The sequence below is a fragment of the Pseudorca crassidens genome, chromosome 9 (genome assembly GCF_039906515.1).
Source record: "Pseudorca crassidens isolate mPseCra1 chromosome 9, mPseCra1.hap1, whole genome shotgun sequence".
NCBI classification, from domain to species: Eukaryota; Metazoa; Chordata; class Mammalia; order Artiodactyla; family Delphinidae; genus Pseudorca; species Pseudorca crassidens.
The window spans coordinates 10,030,642-10,049,474 of record NC_090304.1 but is presented as its reverse complement, the minus strand read 5'-3'; the positions used below and the strand labels follow the sequence as shown (position 1 = coordinate 10,049,474).

The 18,833-nt window shown below is 56.2% G+C and overlaps 1 protein-coding gene across 4 annotated transcripts in view; it reads left to right on the top strand.

Annotated features, from left to right (window-relative positions):
- Nucleotides 1-6,459: 6,459 nt before the first annotated feature.
- Nucleotides 6,460-18,833, top strand: part of DAGLA (diacylglycerol lipase alpha) — a 62,634-nt gene continuing 50,260 nt past the window's right edge. For 2 of the 4 annotated variants that reach the window (XM_067748800.1, XM_067748793.1), the window contains exon 1: nucleotides 6,460-6,596. The gene's annotated coding sequence lies outside the window, so the exon portion shown is untranslated. The remainder of the gene's footprint in view (nucleotides 6,597-18,833) is intronic. The other 2 variants (XM_067748798.1, XM_067748794.1) reach the window with 2 other exon arrangements.

Genomic DNA, 18,833 nt, shown 5'->3' with positions numbered 1-18,833 from the left:
AGTCCCTACCCACATGGAGCTTCTAGTCTGGGGATGGGGTCTTGGGGAGGAGATGGGGGGCAAACTCAACCACCTCAATGAATATGTCACGGCAAACCTTGACAAGTGGCCTGGAGGAAAAGAAAAGAGTGCTCGGATAGCACATCAGTAACTGGGAACCTGACCTTCTTTCCCTGAGGAAGCATCCTGGGAACTGACAGCTAAAGAGTGGGGGAGGGGAGAGCCTTCCCAGCAGAGGGAGCAGCACACGTAAAGGGCATCTCTGAGGAACATCACGGCTGGCTTGCCTGATGTGGCTGGAGGGCGGAGAGAAGAGCCAAGAGTGGCCCAGGATGGGGGTGGACACGTTGGCAGGGCCAGACATGCTGGGTGGTGGAGATCACAAGAAGAATTTGAGTCTTTTGTCCATCCTACGACCCAGCAATTCCACTCCTAAGCATCTACCTGTATCAGTTTCCTCTTGCAGCTGTCTTAAATTGCCACAAACTTGGTGGCTTAAAACAAACTATATCTTAGCGTTCTGAAGGTCAGAGGTCCAGAATGGGTCTCACCGGGCTAAGATCAAGGTGTCGGCCGGGCTGTGTTCCTTCCAGGGGCTCTCTGGTTCTCTCACCTAGCTTCCCTCTCCCAGTTATAAGGACGCTTGTGATTAAGCTGAGCCCACCCAGATAAACCAGGATAATCTCCCATCTCAAGGTCAACTGATTAGCAACCTTAATTCCACCTGCAGTCCGAATTCCCCTTTTTCATGTACTCGAACATATTTACAGGTTCTGGGGATTAGGACGTGGACATCACTGGGGGACCATTATTCTGCCCACCACCCAACCTAAGAGAAATAAGTGCAATGTCCACCAAAAGACTTGTACAAGAATGTTCATAGCAGCCTTATTCACTAGAGCCCCAAGCTGGAAAAAGCCATATATCCGTCAACAGCAGAATAGACAGACAAATCATGGTGTATTTATCTAATGAAATATCATACAACAATAAAAAGAATGAACTGTTGATACACATAATAACATGGATGAATCTCACAGACGTAATGTTGTGCAAAAGAAGCCAGAAACAGAAGAGTATGTCCTCTAGGATTCCATTTGTAGGAAGTTCAGGAATAGACAAACCTATGGCATAGAAGTCAAATAGTGTTTACTTCTGGGGGGTGGCTATTGACCATTAAGGACACAAAGAACAGGAAATATTCTGTATCTTTGTCTGGGTCTGGTCACAGGTAGAAATTCATTATCTGTACACTTTACTGTATACCCACCAAAAATTGGGGTCTGTATTTTAAGAGTGATAAGAAACCAGAGCAGGGTTTTAAGCAGTGACATGATATAATCTGATGTTCATTTATAGAAGGTCACTCTACCTGTTTGGTGCAAAATCGATGAGAAGTAAGAGCAGTTAGGAGACTATGACAGTGGCCCTGAAGAGACAAGTGTGTCCTGGACTTGGGTGGTACTCGTAGAAATGGACAGAAGTGGGTAGTTGCAAAGATATTTAGGAGGAAAAATCAACTGGACATGATTTAGGACATAGTTGGGTAGATGGATGGGTGGATGGATGGATGGATGGAAAGATAGGTGGATGGATGGGTGGGTTGATGGATATGTGGATGAGTAGATGGGCGGGTAGGTGGATGGAGGAGTGAGTGGATGGGTAGGTAAGTGGGCAATGGACAGACTGGGTAGAAGAATGGGTGAGTGGGTGAATGGGTGGGTGGATGGATGGATGGGTGAAGATGCAGGTGGGAGAATGAGTTGTTGGGTGAATGGGTGGATGGATGGATGGACACCCTCAAGAGTACCCTCTACTCTTGTTATTATTGTCCAGAAAGTGCAGATGAATCCCACTAGTCCGTAAGCAGGCAATCTTTCCCCCGAGACATCTGTGTTTACATCCCATAGCTCCCTAGTGCCCCAAGGAGAAAAACTAGTTACTACAATGCTCATTAGGGAGCAGACACTTACAAATAGGCCGGTTTAATGAGATGCAAGGATCCCCCAATCCTCTGGGCATCACAGTGAAAGTGCCGGTGATACCCAAGTGAATGGAGGATGAGGTGGGAATGGAAAAACCCCTTGGAAGCCATCAGTCTTCTTTCCCCTCCCTCTCATCACCACCACCTAGACTACCATCTCTCTCACCTCCTCCAGCATCTCCACCATTATCACTCCATCACCACAGAGATTTGTCGAGACCCTGACGGCAAACTATGCTTACTCGGGTAAAAGGTATGGGCTGCAGGCGCCCCTCTGGTGGGAGGGGACAGCTTACTTCTCGTACAGGACCTCAGCACATCCCAGTGGGGGCTGATCTTTTCATTCCTGGCTGGTCCAGCCCCTACTTCCAGGCTATTTGCCCCCATGACACATACCTGTACCTCACAGCAGCAGCAACAAGGAGGCAGGAAAGAAGCTGTATTCAGAGAGAAGGAGGATTGAAATCCTGCCATGAGATAGCCAGGACGATCCCGAGCTGGGTCCAGGTGTCCCAAACCCCAATTCATAGGCATTGTCTAGACCTCTGCAACTGGCTAACTTCTCTCCCTGTGGGAGTCTGACAGCTCAGCCTCCAGAGCTTTTCTCTCGCCTCCCCAGGCAGGCTGAGTTTGTGCTATGTGGGTAAACAACATTCCCCTTGGTTGTCAGATGCAAACATTTACCTGGTGGTGGGACTGAGTGATTCCTTCCCATCCACCCCATCATGGGTACCAGGATTCTGGGTGAGAGCCAGCACTGTACAACACTCAGAGATGGGGGACCCAGCAACTGGGAGCGGGCAATGATCTCACACTGACTACTGGGAAAGTCACGTTCACTATTTCACTCAGGGGCCTCCCTGGATTTTTGCATTTGGGAACGAGCCAGGCTAAAGTCGCCATGCACAGAACTATGATTTCATCCATTACCCGATACCCTGCATCCAAGCTAAAATGTAGTCATTGGATCTCCTTGGCCATAAGCAGATACTATATACTTCAAAACACTGCATGCTTTGAATTCCCCCAGCCTTAAGCCAGTATGCCACATTGGCTTTCCCTCCCTCGGGCTGTGAGGAAAGGCAGTCAGTCGCTGGGACCACGGGGCAATGCGGTCAGGGGGTTGGTACCCAGCTCAGGAATTCTGCAGTTGTCTTTCTGCAGGCAGCTCTAACCTGATGCAATCACTAGCCAAGCCATCCCATCCTGCAGCTGCTGGGAGCTGAGAGTCTGGGGCAGGGCACAGCTGTGCCAGCTGTCGGAGACAGATTACTCTACGAAGCCGGGCCTTGACTCATGTTCCAGTACAGGGGAAATGAGCAAAAGTTAGACACCGACTTCGGGGGTGCCAAAAATCATCTTGGTTTTGTCTTGCAAGACGTTCAGGTTGCAGAGCGTGGGGCAGACGGAGGAAGGGGCTGGGGAGGAGGCGAGGGGAGCAGATCTGTCTCCAGTCTACTCTGCCTGTCACACGCTCCCCATTACTCTAATAACAACGCTCAGCATTTAATCAGCCCCTTTGTGGAAGCAGACGATGTCACACTCATTAATTAGTTAATCCACACAGCACCCCTGGGAGGAGGAGACATGTTATTATCCCCACTGGGACCTAGAGAGATACTGAGGCCAGAGCGGGAATTTGGCACCGAGCTGAGGGAACACAGCCTGGCGGCTGGACCGGGACCAATCGGTAGCTTGTGGCCCATTCTGGAACCCTCACTCTTGTCTTCCTCCCCTGCTCCACTCTGCTCACAACGCTCGTAGCTGTCTCCAAAGACACCTGGTCAAACTCTGTCAGAATGGGGCCTGAGGGCGTTCAGAGGGGAGGACAAACGAGATATTGGAGTAGAGGGGGAGCAGCCTGGTGGCTGGACCAGGTAAGGCCCCCAGTGGATGTGTGCTCTGAACCAGACATCTGTTATGGTATGTTTCCTCCAAAGGGTCTGGGAACTAGGGGTGGAGGCGGTGATGTGAGTTTCACCATTGTCAAAATGCCTGTCGTTTGCCTCCTGTTCAGGCAGTTCTGAGTTTTGATTGTCTGGTCTTAGAACTGAAAGGAGGAACATTTCCACCAGGAGGCACAATAACGGTTCCACTGAATTGGACACTGGGACTGCCACCTGGCCACTGGGGGATCGTCATCTCACACACACACACACACACGCACACGAGGGATATGGGTGGCGCGCAGGGTCCCTGTGCAGTACCTCCTACACCGTCACGCCCGGTGGTAAAGGCAGACGGAATTCTGCTGTGGTGTTTTACAGCCAGGATCACCGACGGCTCAGGCCCTCAAGGATGGAGACTCGGAACGGTCCACCAGGAAAATGAGATGCAGGCAGGAGGCAAGTGAACCAAAGAATAAAGAATTAGAGGAAGAAAGTCCTAAACACCTTTTAGGAGTTTGCAACCGGTTGCAAAAATAAAGACTGCAGCCGCTACCTTGATGGTTACTGGAGTCGGTTATTTCCATGTTGGTTACTGGAGTTGCTGAAGATTAAATAACTCACCCCTCCCCCTTTTCTTTTTAAACAGCAGTGATCACCATTGAAAAGCATCTTTCATACCTTGCCTTTTCCTTTCCATCCATATTTATAATAGCAGTGCTTCTCCAACTGTAATGTGCATACAAACCACCGGGGAGCTTTTCAATCTGCTGAGATGTGGGGGCCTGAGATTCTGCATTTCTCACAAGCTCCTCGATGGTGCTAATGCCACCCTTTGAGCAGCGAGGATTCAAAGGACATGTTTGTGGTACTTAAATGCACCCTTTAATTCAGTTGTTAGATGCCCAGATGGGATCACCATAAACCTTGAGGAAAAAGAGACATGGACATCACCTTGAAGACCTTGAACTTTGATCTTGATCATGACAGCAAGTCTGGAGGTGGCCGACCAGGGAATATTGGAACACAATATCGTTTGGTGAAGATGACTTTGGATGAATGGGAGGAAGATGTGTGTGTGTATGTGTGTGTGTGTGTGTGTGTGTACATGTGTGAATCTGTGTGCACTGGGCAGCTAAGGGGGTAGAATGTAGCTGCTATGATTGACCATGGCTCAAGCTGGACCAACAAGATTCTTTCTTTTGGGAATCTAGAACTTTGAACCAAGGGACATTACATTTGGCAGTTTTGATTCTGATTAATTACAATGATCTAGACAGAAGGCTCCCAAACTGCTATGTTACAGTCAGTCCTTAAAGCCTCCCTGATACCCGGCCCTTCCTGAGGCTGGGAGGGCCCAACTCTTTCTTGAATCCCCTGAGGTATCCCACCCAGTATTTGCTCTCCCCACCCCCATTCTTCTTTTTTTTTTAAATAAGCCGGAGTTTGCCTTCAAAATAACCACGGGTAATACAGAACTCCTTCCAGAAGTAGGTCCCACCTGCTTCAGCAGAGGGGAAGACTGCCCTGGACTCAGAGTCTCACCTTAAACCCAAAAGTCCGGATAGTTTTCAGGCGGCTACTGCACCACAGGCCCTGCACACGTAGCTCTTTACACTCCCACTTACACTAAACTGCTGTGTCTCACCCTGTTTTCTTGGGATGACGACAGGGCCCAGAGAACATTTTAGAGGCACTCCCCCTGCTGAAACATGCGACTCCCCTTTTTGCCTCTGAATTCTACTCCACCTTTGAGACCCAGCTGGGTCATCTCAGCCTCCAGACCCAACTCCCTCCCCCACGGCTTGCTTAAGTGCCCCTCAGAGCGCTCCACCCGCCCTCTCTGCTGAGCTCCTACACCACAAGCACCCTGTACCGTGACGGTCTAGTACCCCCTGGACTGAACTGAAGGGCAGGGCCTGGGCTCTGCTTGCCTTTGTGCTCACTCACTCCCCGAGCTCAGCACAAGGCACTGGACAGCGCTGCTCCGGCTCAAGGTTGGCTCTCAGGGAAGGTGTGTTAAGTGAATGAATGGATGCGTGTGAAGCAGAATAGGAAGGGCAATTTTCTTTATTTTCCAGGAATTCAAAATTGACCAAGCGCCCTTTTGGATGCCAGGCACGATGCTGGGCCCTGCAGGGGTAGAGGGTGAGGGGAGGACACAGATGATTATGATGTGCTCTGACCACCCCGCCCCCCAAGGAGCGCTCAGCACCCCGAGGAGGTGGAACCCATCTCTCTCTTTCCTCCCCGCAAATGAACCAGTTCTCCAGTGATCCTACATGCTTTTTTGCCTCTCTCCCACGCTAAACCCGGTCACGCGGGGCCTGAAGGAGGGGGACCCAGGCGGCTCCCTTCCCCGCATGCAGCGCGGCCGGTCCTGCCCCTCCCGGCCGCCCACGAAGCTGCAGCGGCGGCTGGAGTCCTGCGCCCACCGCCCCCACGCGTGGAGCCCCGCGGAAGACTCCGCTCACTCCTGCCTCGGCGCCGCTCCCCTCCCTGGCACCAGGGGGCGCTGCCGCCCCGCGGTCGTCGCCATGGTCACCGCTGGCGGCGGAGTGGGGTTTACGTAAAGGACGCAGCGTCCCCCGGGGGGCGGAGGCGGCCTTCGCGCCGGCGCCGGCGCCCTGCGGAAGCGGCGTTAGTGAATTGGGGCCTTGGGGAGCCCAGGATGGAGGTGGCGGTCGCGGTGGCGGCGGCGGGCCGAGCCCTGCGGCTGGCTGGAGGTAAGGGGGGCCGCGGGCGCGGCGGGCCGGGCCCCGGACTCGGGCGCGGTGTGAGCGGTGCGGCAGCTGGGCAGGGTCCAGGGCGCGCGGTGTGGCAGGTGTGAGATCCGTGGAGCCCCTGGCGCCAGTGTGGGAATGGTGACACCCGTGGCACGGGCGTGGGCAGCGTGGGTCTGGCACAAGCAGCGTGGTTTTCCCGGCACGGGTGTCAGAAGACTCACCCCCACCTTGGTGCGGTGGTGGCTGCCCAGGTGTGAGGCGGGCGCAGCCCTCAGTGCAGACTGATGACGGGCACAACACTTGGACTGGTTCTGGAGTGGCGGTGGGCAGCCTGTGGGCGCATGGTGGTGCCCCTGGCAGGGGTGTGAGGAAGTGCTCTCATTACTAAGGTGTCGGATGGTTCTGGCCTTGACATGGTCTGGAGTGATGGTACCCGGGGCTTGAAGAATTTGTGTCCTCAGCATGGCAGGAGTTCCTAGCGTGACTGTAAGAAATGGCCCTGGCACAGCGTGGTGCCGGGGCAGCCTGGCCCTGCGAGGGGAGAATCCATGGCCCTCAGACCCTGGTGGATGGGAAGGGTAAATGCCCATCCTCCCACTGTGGTGATGATGAGGGGCACTGCCTCTGGCACTGCGGGCCCACCTTTAATATCTGTTGGGTACACTGGACTGAGGAAGGCAGACAGCTGAGAGAAGGTTGGTGTCCTTTATAATGGACGTGAAAGAGCGATGCCTGGAGATGCTTCAACCCTGAGGACGCTGTTGGTGACCCAGATGGAGACCTGTCCTAGCATTGTCCTGGGCTCATGAATTCATCCAGCTTTGGGGAGGAGAGGAGAGGTGGACAGTTCTCAGCTCTTCTCACTCTCCCTGAACATGCGTCCCGAGGAATGTGCAGGGCTGAGAGGTGGGCCACGTTGGTGGGCAGGGGGGAGGTGTGTTGCTGCATCCATCCGTAGTTCCCGGGCCCTGCCTTTTCCTTCGCTCCTGGGTGTCTGGGAGTTGCCTCTCTTCTATGATGCTTGGAAGCCTTTGGGCCCAGAGGCTCATTTGGGTGATGTTTGAAAGACGAGTCTGCAGCCACCAGGAGTGTGCTAGGATTGCGTCTGCCCTCACCAGTCCTTTGAGAAGCTCTGGGCGAGGGTCACAGTCAGCGTCACCTGTGTTCTACTTCACAGAAGGGCAATTTACGACCCCCAGAGAAGTCTTAGGATGTGGGGGACTTTGTTAGGTCTTTGTGGCTCTCTTGGGGGTAGAAGAATAAATGAGGCTGGGCCTGGAGAAGACCTTTAGGAGTCCAGAAAGACCAAGTTGAGGGTATGGGAGACTAGGGTGGGGGTGGCAGCTCACTTGCCAAAGTGGGTGCTTGGAGATGCTGCTGAGGTTCCTCAAAGCTAGAGGTTGTCCAGTGTGTACGGAGCCAGAAAACTTGAATTCCAGCCTTGCCTGTGTGACCTTGAGCAGGTGACTTTATCTCTCAGAGACACATCAGAAGGTGGTCGCAGAGGATGAAAGATGGTGCCCATGAAAACCCTTTGTGAAAGGCTGTCCAAAGGTCAGGGATTATCATCAGGTAAAGAGACCAAGGCAGGAGGCAGAGGAAATGGAGGCATGGAATGTGATTGGGGAGGAAAGCAGCTGGAAGGTCGAGGGCCTGTCATAGGGAATTAGAGGCCCTGAGCGTAAGGGCTCCTGGTGGGGAAAGTGGGATCTGTTGACACTGTGAGTCAGCTGCCGAACAGGAACCAGGCCCCAGGGCTCCCGAGGACTGTCCGAGCGTGGCTGCAGCAACCGTAGCATCCTGCAGGAGTGGCCAGAGCAAGAGGGAGCGCTTCGCCGGGGCTTGCAGACGTGCTCGTGGCCGCGCAGGGCTGGGAGGTGTCCTTGGCTGACAGATCTGGGGTACCTGGGTGGGAGCGAGACTTGGAAGTGTGCACTTTCTCTTGAGAATTTCCTTTAGCTCTGGGTTCAGAGGATGGGGGTGGGGAGAAGCTGCATCAGAGTTTTGGGGGCTGTGGCCTGGAGAGAGCCCAGTGGGTCAGAGTCACCAGAGGGATGCAGGGCTGGGTGGTCCTGTGAGCAAGGTTGAGGCTGGTTGGCAGGAGGCTGGGGCCCATGGGGGATGCCCTCGGATACACGGGGCAAGGAGAAGGGGTGATGGGCACCCTCATAGGGGGTCTCTGAGGGCAGACAGGTGTAGCAGGAATTCCCCAGGACACGGGCCCACTTCTGCCTGAAGGGCCTTCCCAGGTGGAGAAGCTGAGGGTGGCTGCCAGTTGCTTTACTTTCTGCCACTGGGGCCTAGTTCCTGATAATGGGCTGCAGAGCCTGGATTACATACCCCACGGCTAGAAGGCTTTGCACTGGAAGGCCCGATTCCATGAACCCAGGCCCGGTTTCTCCAGCATTCCATGTGAGTGTCTGCCTTAGCCAGCAGCCCATTTCACGAGCTTGGTCCCGAGGCAGAAAGTTTTTGTCCTGTGTCCATGCTGCAGTGTCAAGCCACAAAGAGAGAAAGAGGACACGGCCCCCCAGGCCCCTGCCCAGGGGTTGCCGCCTGGACACTGCCTGGCGCTGCAAGCGCCTCCTCGGCTACTTGTTCCCGGGTCATCCGTGGGGCGTCCGAGGCCTGTCCCACGTGCTCCTGGGCCCCTTTGGCTGCCTCCCCAGGAGTTGCCAGCACTTGAGCTCCTGCTTGGAAAGCTCTCCTAGTGCAAGTCCATTAAGAGGAAGCCTCCGGCCTCCCTGATGTGAATATCCCGCATTCACATCCCCTCAGCTCACCCACCACACCTCCGCCTGTTTGTTCTGACTTGTGGCTCAGCCTCCTGGTTTGGGGACCCAGGAGCCACCCCTTTGCAGCCACCCCTTGCCATCTGCTTGGGATGCTGGGACCCTGCACAGCAGAGCTGGGTGGCAGGCGGGGCAGCTCGGAGACATCGACAGGAGGAATTGGCCTCTGTTTCCCAAAAGCAGAGCAGGGCTTTCTTCCGAGTCCTCAGGGTTTGAGGCCACAGGGAGCCCAGCCAGGTCACCACCACCCCTCGTCGTGCTGCACAGCTGCTGACTTTGAGCAGATGCCAGCGGGGGCAGGGGGCTGGTAACACAGGAGTGGCCATCGAGGGCAAGTGGCTGCCTGGAGCTGAGATTGTTTTCAACTCTGGTCCTCAGTCCTATTCCTATTTCTTTGTCCGTGTTTCTCCAAAAGTTGCTTAACTCAGCTCCTGGCAACCTTTCCTTCCTCAGCCACCTCACACATCATGGTGCCCAGCGGCTCAGCTTCAGGGGTGCCAGGGAATCGGGCATCTTTGGACAGAGGCTTCCTGGGCCACAGCTGAAGGCCCGGACCCTCCCCGCAGTCCCTCTCTCCGGGACCAGAAAGGGATCCCTCCTTAGGGTTTAATCGCCTGTTGGCCCACGTTCCATCTGAGTTCAGTTTCTCCCTGGAATAGCTTTACATTACACTCTAGTGGACCGGGTGAGTGGCGCTGGGGAACTATCAACGAGCGTGCGGTCAGAGGACGATAAATCTTTTAGAGCCGTGGAGCCCAGGACATTGTGGGATGTGGTTACATCTCAGCGGGTAGGGCTAAAGACTGTTAATCTTGATTTTCCTTTTTCCTTTCTGCTACCGACTTTGGCTGGACTGGATCTCTCTGGGTGGACAGGACACTGGGTGTGTAGGCGAGGAGGATCCAGGAAAGCCCCTGCCCTGTGGGGTCCTCTCGCTGCTGAGGGGGGTCCAGGGAGGTGATGTGGAGGGGAGCGGTTTGGCCACAGGTGAGGGCGGTGGGCAGGAGTGCCCAAGTCCTCTGCAGGATCACGGTGGAGACGGGCAGGGGTGGGGCTGTCGTCACTGCAGGCTGCCGGGCGATTGCACGTGTGCAAAGCCGCGTGTGCCCGTAAGCAAGCGTTTCTGTGGGAAGTGAGGGCTGAGGGGGTGTGGAGCGCCTGGTGGTGGGGGAGCTTGTGGGCTCCTGTGTCTGGCTGGCCTGGTGTCAGTGGGTGTGTGCAGTGGGGTGTTGCTGGGCCCCACGAAGCAGGAGAGAACTGTGGGAGTCAGGGGGAGGTCTCCTTCCAGCTCCAGGAGGGTGAGTTTAACGTCTCCATGTGATTCTTACGAGAGCAACCTTTCTGCTTTCTCAGTATTCCTTAGAAGGACGCCCAGGCTGGGGGTGTGGCTCTGTGACGCCCATATGTACTCACACACGCCTGCTTCCACCTCCTCCCCAAGCCCACTGGGAAGTCAGCCGGAGACAGTCCGCCCGGGTGTCAGAAGAGAGCACTGTAGCCCAGAGGCCTTACGACTTGGGACTCTGAAGTCAGACTCGAGTTTGAATCCTGCTATCTCTTTACACCTCAGTTTCCCCATCTGTAAGATGGGGACAGTAAAACCTCCCACAGGGGTGGTTGTAAGAATCCCATGCCTGACGAGTGGAGAGATCATGATGGAGGCAAGCATCATGTTTTTGCTCCTGCAGGCAGGATCTTTTCCACAGAAAAGCAGTTACATCATCATCTGCATACATTAGCAGCAGGGGAGATATCATAGGTCATGTCCCTTTTCTCGATAAAGAGAAATTAGCTCCACCCTACCCTTGGCATGGATGGAATCTGGCCTATCTGTTAATAGAATCACATGCAAGATAATGTGTTGGCCCCTGGGGAATGGTTCCACTCCAACTGAGTCGATAGTTATTTCTTGAGCACCCACTGAGGGTTGGGGTCAGTGAGGGCCATGAAGATGAAGTGGACACACTAGCGCCTCTACGGTATAGATTCGGGCGTTCACAATCTATTGAGAAGATATGAGATGGACACAGAGGTCTACGCTGTAACCTCAAGAGGCGGATGCTACCGGCGGTCAAAGGAGATCAGGGGAGACTTAAGTGGTGGTGACCTTTAACCTGGGCCAGCCAGGTGATTGTAGAGGAAACGGCAGCAACAGGGGATATGGCTGGGAAAGCGAGGGGCTGACCGTTTGTGGTCTGGCTTGACTATGGGCACCGGAAACGGAAGTGAGGAAAGGTTGAAATCGTGAGTTGGGGCCAGCTGGGTCCCCAAGAGCCACGACAGCGAGGCTGAAGGTTTGGCCCGTGAACGTGGGCAGTCACTAAAGTGTTCTGAGCGAGAGCCTGGCAGCCGGTGCCGGCGGGACCCGGGGGCAGGAGTGGGGAGGCCAGCTGGCGTCTCGGGCGAGTGCCGGGTTTGGAGGGCTTGAACTGGGGCAGGGGCCGCCCTGGGGAGGGCGGGGAGAGGCCACCCTTACTGATTTGCGGAGGGGAGGTGGAGGCCCCAAGGTCTGTCACTTTGGTCAGTAGAGGCGGGGCCTGGAACAGGGCCTCTTCCCTGCCTCCGATGCAGCTCCCACACTTGACTTTCAGCTGCTTTGACTCCGGTGGGTTCCAGGCCCAGAGTGGGAGTGGGAGGCTGTTGGGGATCCCCTGAAGGAGGCTGTTCTCGTCCCTGAGGACCCACTGAGGGGGTTCCAGTATTCTTAGCACTTATTTCCAGGCGTTTGGTCATTTTCTCACCAAATTACCCCTTGAAATTTCTCCTGCCTGAGTTCAGCCCAGGAGGTTACTATTCTAGGAAGTTTCATCAAAATCCCTCTGGGCATTTGAGAGCTCTCTGAGCCTGGGGGGTGGGGGGGGGAGGAGGGTGGGGGGGGGAGGGGAGAGAGGGCGGGGAGGGGGAGGGGTGGGGGAGGGGAGAGGGGGAGGGGAGAGAGGGTGGGGAGGGAAGAGGGGTGGGAGGGGAGCGGGGAGAGCGGGGCTTATCTTCACCTGTGTTTTGGGAGCTGCTCCTCAGAACCAGTTCCTCCACCTGGAGATGCTCCTGGCCACAGAGCCTGCAGGCCGGGGCCAGAGAGGGTGGGCTGTGCCGTGTAACGTGAGGCAGGATGCCGCCTCTAATTGATCTTGTCCTCGCGTCTCCTGGAGCCATTTAATTAATTTATGATTGATGTTCCTGGACTTACTTGAGGTTAATTTATTATTGATGTCTCTTCATTATAGACAGTCTACCCTGCACCTCCCAACACATGGCTGCCCCGGCTGGGCAGGCCTCACGGTGGGGTGAGCTTGGGTGGGGCTGCTCCTCTGGCCCCCACCCCCACCCCCACCCCAGGGACAGCACCCTGTACTTGGCTTTTGCCAAACCCTCTCAGGTTTGGGGGTCGGGAGGCCTCAGGGCATCTGTCTCCAGGAGCCTTTGCCCAGCCACAAAATAACAGTAATGATAGCAGTCGTTTCCATTTTGTGAATTCGGGAAACTCAGCCTGGCACAACATACACTATAGATGAGATCCCATTTACTCCTTGTAATAGGTATCCCTCTACTCCCCCCATCCTTCTACCCCTGTCTTACAGGAGGCTCAGACAGGGTGAGTTACCTGCCCAAGGACACACAGCAAGTAGGTGGGAAGCCAGAGTTTGAAACCAGGACCCCTCCCTCTGTTCTGTGAGCCCTGCCTCTCCTTCAGGCCCACACAGCCCCCCCCTCCCGTGACGCCTTTCTTCCAGCCCCACTGCACCCCGGGACTGTCCTACCTGACGTGATCAGGGGGCAGAGCGCCGGCGCCCCTCTGAGCGTGTGTTGTTAAATGTTCGTGGCTTGCTCCCCTCGCTAATCCATGTCCTCATTGAAGGCTAACAGTGATGGCAAATAGCACTTACTGAGCGCACACGCCAGGCGCCATGCTAAGCACTTTACATGCGTTCGCTCATTTAATCCCCGTGACCACGCGAGAGGCAGGTGGTATTACCCATTTTATAGGTGAGGTTTAGAGATGTGCTCTAGGCACTCAGCTAGTAGAGGGCAGGGCCTCCTGGACTCCAGCGGCCTTGAGATGCAGGGTGCTGGTCTCGATCTTCCTGTAATTCTCACCTCTCTCCATCTGCTCCGGCCTGTGTATCAGATATCTGTGTATTTATCCAACGCCTCAAACCTTCTGCCTGTCTGGCCTGATGTGTCGGGCGCCGTCCTTTGCCATGCGGACCAGGAGTATCTACTCCTGGGATCCCAGGATGGGTGATTTTAGGGAGACAGCAAGGCAAGTGGAGGGTGCTGGGCCTGGATTCTGCCCCTGGCTCTGCTGGGCAACTTCAGATGTGTCACTCAGCCTTTCTGAGCCTCGGTCGCCCCGTTTGTATAAGAGCAACAATGATACTCTCTTCTCCTTCATGGGCTGTCCCCATGCTCAGAGGTGATGCTGGATGGGAAAGACACTGTACTGATCAAGGGTTAGAATTGCTTGTGTGTGAGATTCAGAGCTTCAGGAGCTGGCGTGAAGGCCAGGAGCGCTTAAGCCAGGGCATAGTCCCGGGCCGGGGCATCTGCACCCACCCTCTGAGTTGCCCGGATGGGCTAGCGAATTCCATGGTTTGCCAGCTGGAAGGCCTTGCTCAAGGACCCTGTTGGGCCAAGAGCTGGGCAGGAGGTCCCTAGAGTGGGGGCCAGACCGCAGTCTGGTGTCCCGGTTGGCTGACCAATGCCTGGGCCCTTGGAGGCCGCCCCACCTGCGCTGGGGCCTTGGGTTGTGTGGAAGTGCGTGGGGCCCACCTGGGGTTCTGGGCCTCACCACCCCTCTGGTCTCCCACACGCCTGGGCAGCCTGACCAGGTCGCTTCAGGCAGGGTTTGTTGAGGAAGGAGGATAGTTCACCACGCAGCCGCCGGGACCTCTCCTCACCCCTCAAAATATGCGGAAAGCCTGGTGAAGAGGTGAGCCTGCGTCTGTTCCGGAAAGCGGTGAGACTGTCAGCCTCTCGATGGCAGGCTTCCCAGGGCGTTGGCTAGAAACCCTCTGCTTTCTCGTCAGCTTTACTCCGAGCACGTTTCAGCGCCGAGCTGGGCATGGGGAGCGCAGCGTGTGCTTTCAGGGCTCCCCCGGGCCCCGGAGAGGAGGGCAGAGGCCTCAGACTGTGGGTAGGGGCGAGGCCTGCCTGGCATGACTGTTGGAAATCTGTGGCCGGGCTGCAGTGAGGTGACAGCTGGTTTCACTTCCCAAGTTTCCACCCTCTGCAGGCGGGGGATTACATCAGGCTCCACTTCATCCACGCTCCTGCACTGCCCTGGGACAGCTGCCCTGCTGCAGCTTCAGGCCGGCTGCAGGACCTCCCGGCAGCCCTGGGCCCAGCAGCCGAGGACACTGTCCTGGCCTTTGCAGTCTCGCTGGATGCGCTACCTCCCAGGTGGCACTGCCCACCTGGCCCGCTCGGGACTGCCGAGTCTCCAAGACGATGCTGCCCTTTCGTTCCTCCCATCACCTACCTCTGATTCATTTTCTTTCTCTTTTAAGTTCAGTGTAACATAGGCCTGCAAACATGGACTTTAGCATAAAGCTCTATTCGAGTCCACTACTACTTGGGCAAGTCACTTAACCTCTCAGAGCCTTGGTTTCCTCCTCATCTCTAAAATGGGGGATCTAGTGGGATGTGGCACGCCGGGCAGCTGTCGGGATCAAATGAGACGCTACCTCTTTGGAAGTTCCACCCAATACCAAGAGCACTGTCAGTGTTACCTGCTGTCCACTCTTCTGTCCCCGCAGGCAGTGCTAAACTGAGAGGACCCTCCCTTTCCTGAGGCTGCGCCCTGCAGCCAGGCAACCCTTGCACCACCCCTAGCACTTCTCAGAGCTGGCAGGGTCTCTCTGTCCCTCTGGCACTGACCCTGTTCCCGCCCCAGCACTCTCTGAGGCTGCCCGTCCTTCTTTGGTCCCTCTCCTAGTTTGGTTTCCTTCCTTTGGCGCCTCTTCCATCCGGCTGCCTTTTTTTTTTGGTCCACCTTTTCCTCCCCTGAGGCCTTTGGGGGAAGCCAGGTCTTTCCTTAGACACTCTCTGACCCCCCCGCCCCGTGCCAAGTGGCAGCCCCCAGCCCCTCCCGCTCCCCTCAGCTGTGGGTGAGCTTGTGCGTCCCGAGCATGGCAGTCATGACTTGGCCTCACAGCCAAGAACACCGGCAACCTTGACAAGTCCAGAGTCCCGTCCGGTCCGTTCCAGCCCTGGGAGCTGGTCGGTTGGGGCAGTGACTGGAGAAGGAGGCCAGCCTGCAGGGCTGCAAAGCCCCACCTGAGGCTGGAGGTTCCCGTGACAGCAAACCCTCCCTGTCCTCCTCGGTTCCAGAGACGTGTGGAAGGAGAAGGCCAGAGTCAACCCCAGTGTCCCGGAGCCAGAAAAACCAGCCGCATCTGGAGTCTCTTTCCTCCTGGGAAGCCAAGGAATTTTTCTCAAGAGGTGGTTTCAGCCTCATACCTTTGAGAGAACTTGGTCTTCCGCCGACACCGTCCCTGGGACTGGGGCCAGATTGCGGAGCAGGGAATAGTCCTGCCACTTGTAAACTCCCGTCCACCCGTTCTCAGGGACACTTGTCCAGCAGCTACTGCACGCTTAACTCTGTGCCTGGAGCTGGGAATAAGAAAAGTTACCACCGCTTCCTCAGAGAGTTCCCAGGTCAAGGACTGACACATCAACAGACAAATGGAACAACAGCAACAATAGCAAAGCGAGTCCTCTCTGCCAGGCACCTTCCTAAGTGCTCTATGTGCCGTAACTCATTTAATGCGAAGGATAGCGACCGCTCTCGTGCGGTGGGCGCTCACCGTGCTCTGTGCTGGGGCACTGCCCTGGGAGGGAGGCACGTGTGTTTGACCGCTGAGGGACAGGTTGAGGATCTCAGCTTCCCTGGAGAACTGAAGGGACCTGCTAGAGGCCGTGTACCTGCAGCTGGCCGGCTGGGCCTCGGACCCCCGTTTGTCTGGCCCCTGCTCTCAGGGTGTTCCTTCTTGCTCCCCCATCTCGCATCAGGTTCGGGGACCCCGTGAACCACAGGAAGGACAGACAGGTTCCTACAAGAGGAAGGCCCCCTATGGCCACCCTGTTGCTGAGAAGACAAGCCTGCCCACTCCTTCGCCATTGCCCGTGTGTGGGCCCGTCTGTGGCTCAGACCCTGCACCTCGCCGCCCTGGCAGGCCCTGGCAGGCAGCACAGGAGGCTTCCTCTCACCCCCATGCCCCCTGCCAGCGGTGCTGAGCTGCTGGAGATTGTCCTCCTTGCCGCACTCTACCGTGCAGTTTAATAAACGGCTAACAGAGGGCCCCCGTGCTCTGGGGCCGCCTTCTCCATTTCTTGGGCCCTTCAGAGAGCCTGACCCCCACCCCCACCCCGGGTGAGCCCCATTCAGCAGGCTTCCGGCGGCGGTAACTAAGCCGGGCGCCCAGCCCACCACCTGCTCAGTACTTTAACCTTGATGGTATAACGAGCGCCCATCATAAAGCAGCTGGAGCAGTGCATCCTGGGACGTATAAATTATAGGAGCCCTCTGGAGTTGTACTTGGAAACGGCGCAAGTGGAAGGTTGAAAGGGGCCGGCCTCGCTGGGCTGAGCACGGCTATTCTCTGCCGCCTTTCAAAAGGCCCACGGAGCTGAGTCTGGCTGCGAAGAAAGAATGTCCTCAGACCAAACTGAACTCCTGGTTGCTCCGCCCCGGTTCCCACTTCCTGCCCCCGGCTGTGTCCGCAGAGCCTGCGGGCTTAGGAGGCGGAACCCCTACCCCGGCCTCGGCCGCAGAGCGAGTGGGCCGGGAGGGAAGAACACAGGCCTAGACGCCGCAGACAGGGAGGCCCGCGCCCCCGCCCCGGCCCGCCGTTTCCCGGGGAGCGCTTGGTCTGACGCCCCCCGCCCCCCCACCCCCGCCGTCTCCGAGGTCTCATCTGTAAAGTGCAGAGTCGGAGGCAACCTCTCACAGTGGTTGTGGGGCTTGAACAGGAACCCGCAGGGGGTGTCGTGATTTGGGGTGAGGGGCTCTGGAGCTGGACCGTACCGCTTCTAGTTGCAGCTCCTGCGGGCGGCACTTGTGAGACCTTAACCAAGTCAGTTAACCTCGCAGCTGCGGAATCTCGGCTGGAAAATCAGGGGAATAATTGACCTGCGTCTGAGGAGGGTTAGGATGGGGTTAAGGTCTCAGCAAAGTGCTGCTTTAGGGACTCCCCCGGCGGTCCAGTGGTTAGGACTCTGAGCTTCCACTTCAGGGGGCATGGGTTCGATCCCTGGCCAGGGAACTAAGATCCTGCAAGCCTCGAGGCGCTGCCGAAAAAAATTAAAAAATTAAAAAGTGCTGCTTTAATGGCACACAGATCCCCAGAGCTTGCCAATGCAGATGCCCGTGGAGGCTGGATGGGACCCCAGATCTGCTCCTCAGGACGTGGCTCCCGGAGCACACCTTGAGCAGCCAGGGCACAGCGTTCGACCCCTAGGAAGTGCTTGCTACGTGCCAGCTGTGATCGCCCCTCCAGGCACAGTGCCCGTCGCCGGCACCCACACGGGGCACCCGCACGGGCTTAGCTGAGCGCTCCTGAGTGTGGCCCATGAGCCAGCCGCAGCACCTGGAAACAGGTTCGAAAAGCAGAATCTCAAGGCGCCCCTCCCTCCCTCCACTGAATCCGCATCTCTGGAGTGGGGCCCAGGACTCTGCAGTTTAACCAGCTCCGAGGTGCTGCCTCTGCTTGCTCAGGTAGGAGGAGCATTGGTGGGCTTCATCCTCGAGAGCAGGGCTTCTCTGAGTGCAGGGAGGTTCAGACTCTCCTGGGGTTGGCCATGACGGGGCTTGCTCAGACACAGGCTCCTGGGCCCTACCTTGGACCAACAGCTTCAGAATGTCTGGTAGGGCCTGGAAACCTGCATTTCCCATCTCCTCCCTGCCGATTCAAGTTTGAGAGTCACTGGAAATCACTGACTGTCTGAGAGCTGTGGAGAAGGGCAGGACCCCCATCCCTACCCCTCTCCCCACGTTCTGCACAAGGCCCCGCCTCTGCTGGGGGAGAATGAACCCTAGAGAGAGACAGGAGCCCCGGGCTCCAGCACCACCCCATGGGGGCCTGGAGCCACTCATCCTGGGGCCCAGCTGTGGGGCTTTTCTCACAGGGAGAAGAGGGAAACAGCCTAAGGGCCACCAGTAGGGAACTGGTTGAATAAACTCACATACTCCATGGGCATGGACTGCTCCACAATAATGAGGGAAGGTAGGGCTGGAAAAATGTTAAATGAGGAGAAATGTTCACCTTCTCTAGCTCAGTGAAAAAAAGCAGTAGGTACGGAATGATCCCATATTTGAACAGGGGAAAAAAAGCTAGACAGATGTTAATAGTTAATAATTTTCCTAGAGGGATCATGGATGATTTCTATTTTCTTTCCCTTTCTCTTTCTCTTTTTTTGGTTTCTGTTTTCTGTGGAGAACATGTAC